Source organism: Anastrepha ludens, unplaced genomic scaffold (genome assembly GCF_028408465.1).
Source record: "Anastrepha ludens isolate Willacy unplaced genomic scaffold, idAnaLude1.1 ptg000078l, whole genome shotgun sequence".
Taxonomy (NCBI): Eukaryota; Metazoa; Arthropoda; class Insecta; order Diptera; family Tephritidae; genus Anastrepha; species Anastrepha ludens.
In genome coordinates, this window is record NW_026530048.1 from 90,001 (window position 1) to 92,500 (window position 2,500).

General features: G+C 27.0%; 2 non-coding genes and 1 pseudogene across 2 annotated transcripts in view; all 3 read left to right on the forward strand.

Moving 5' to 3' along the window:
• Window positions 1-236, forward strand: part of LOC128871042 (small subunit ribosomal RNA) — a 1,991-nt gene extending 1,755 nt beyond the window's left edge. Inside the window, exon 1 of the ribosomal RNA XR_008455692.1 lies at window positions 1-236. This exon is cut by the window's left edge and continues 1,755 nt beyond it. This is a non-coding gene — a ribosomal RNA (small subunit ribosomal RNA).
• A 575-nt stretch (window positions 237-811) lies between these two features.
• LOC128871034 (5.8S ribosomal RNA) lies at window positions 812-992 on the forward strand. The gene has a single exon (XR_008455685.1). It is a non-coding gene; the product is annotated as a 5.8S ribosomal RNA (ribosomal RNA).
• A 438-nt stretch (window positions 993-1,430) lies between these two features.
• The window catches only part of LOC128871049 (large subunit ribosomal RNA), a 5,042-nt pseudogene continuing 3,972 nt past the window's right edge, over window positions 1,431-2,500 (forward strand).

Below are 2,500 nucleotides of genomic sequence, written 5' to 3' on the forward strand. Positions count from 1 at the left end.
GAACTTGGAATTCCCAGTAAGTGCGAGTTATTAACTCGCATTGATTAAGTCCCTGCCCTTTGTACACACCGCCCGTCGCTACTACCGATTGAATTATTTAGTGAGGTCTCCGGACGTGATCACTGTGACGCCTCGTGTGTCACGGTTGTTTCGCAAAAGTTGACCGAACTTGATTATTTAGAGGAAGTAAAAGTCGTAACAAGGTTTCCGTAGGTGAACCTGCGGAAGGATCATTATTGTGTTCCATATCCGTAAGAAAAACAAACAATGCCAAAACAAATAAAAACAAAAACAAACAAAAGAAAAAAAAAAAAAAAAGAAAAAAAAGAAAAATTTATAATTATTTTGAATCCATATTCTTTTTATTCTTTTTCATTCAATTTGTTATCCATCAATTATATCATATTAAATATAATATGATGGTACATTTTGTAATGTTTTTTCTTATTTTTTCTTTTAAAAACCTTTAAACATGAAAATAGAAAGTTGTACTTATTATTCATTTGATTGAATGATAAGTTAATTTGTTCACAATAACAAAAGTGGTATATATTTATTATTATATTTATATATAAATAAAATGATTAAAAAAATACAAAATAATCAAACATAATAAATACCACCACTGTATTATTGTTGAACTAAGACATTCGCAACTTAATAAAAATGTTTAGAGTTAAATATATTTGATATATATTATTGAAAGAAAATCAATTTATATTTTATTATTATTATTATTTAATTTTACTCTTTCAATTAATATATGCAAAAAAAAATTGACATTTGTTATAAATAAAAATAAATAAAAAAATACTCTAAGCGGTGGATCACTTGGCTCATGGGTCGATGAAGAACGCAGCAAACTGTGCGTCATCGTGTGAACTGCAGGACACATGAACATCGACATTTTGAACGCATATCGCAGTCCATGCTGTTATGTACATTAAATTAAATTTTAAAGTACTGCTTGGACTACATATGGTTGAGGGTTGTAAGACTATGCTAAATAAGTTGCTTATTCTTTTATAAAAATAATTGAATTTAAGCAAATGTGTATATTATTGGATTTTAAATAATTCATAATATTAATAGCAAAAAAATAAAGATATATAATGAATTTTTTATTTATTAATATATTCTTAAAAAAAAAAAATCCTCTCAAATAAAATGAAATAAAAAAAATTTTGAATCTAAGTATTCTCTTTAAAAAATTTTCATATTATTTATATATATATAAAATATTAATTTATATATGTAATTAAAGGAGGAATGTCTAGCATAAAAATTAATTTTTTTTATTCTAGAATTGCCTCATTTTACATAATTATTATTTATAATATATATTTATATAAAAGGAAAAAAGAAAAATAGAGATGAAAAGATGATATAATTATTTATTAAATTGTGAGAAGATAAAAAATATTTTAAAACAACCTCAACTCATATGGGATTACCCCCTGAATTTAAGCATATTAATGAGGGGAGGAAAAGAAACTAACAAGGATTTTCTTAGTAGCGGCGAGCGAAAAGAAAATAGTTCAGCACTAAGTCACTTTGTCTATATGTCAAATGTGAGATGCAGTGTATGGAATATCTTAATATCTAGTATGAGAAATTAACGATTTAAGTCCTTCTTAAATGAGGCCATTTACCCATAGAGGGTGCCAGGCCCGTATAACGTTAATGATTACTAGAAAGATATTTCCAAAGAGTCGTGTTGCTTGATAGTGCAGCACTAAGTGGGTGGTAAACTCCATCTAAAACTAAATATAGCCATGAGACCGATAGTAAACAAATACCGTGAGGGAAAGTTGAAAAGAACTCTGAATAGAGAGTTAAATAGTACGTGAAACTGCTTAGAGGTTAAGCCCGATGAACCTGAATATCCATTATGAAAAATTCATCATTAAATAATTAAAAATAATGTGCATTTTTTTCATATAAGGACATTGTAATCTATTAACATAATAAAGTATTTATCAAAAGATCATTGGTGATATTAAGTTTATTTAAATTAATTTGCTTTTTAAGCATATTAACATAGAATAAATACTAATGATTTGATAAAGTGTTGATAGATTTTATTATATATAATGCTAAAATTCATTTTTTGAATTTTACAAAAAATTTAATATCTATGATATTAATATTTATTTGTATGCATTTATATGATTAACAATGCGAAAGATTCAGGATACCTTCGGGACCCGTCTTGAAACACGGACCAAGGAGTCTAACATATGTGCAAGTCATTGAGTTATATTAAACTTAATGGCATAATTAACTTAACTTAAAAATATAATGGGATTAATTTTTAGTCTATTTTCTTAAATAGTCAATTAATTCAATCCCGGGGCGTTCCATATAGTTATGTATAATGATAATTTATTATTATTTATACCTCTAACTGGAGCGTACCTTGAGCATATATGCTGTGACCCGAAAGATGGTGAACTATACTTGATCAGGTTGAAGTCAGGGGAAACCCTGATGGAAGACC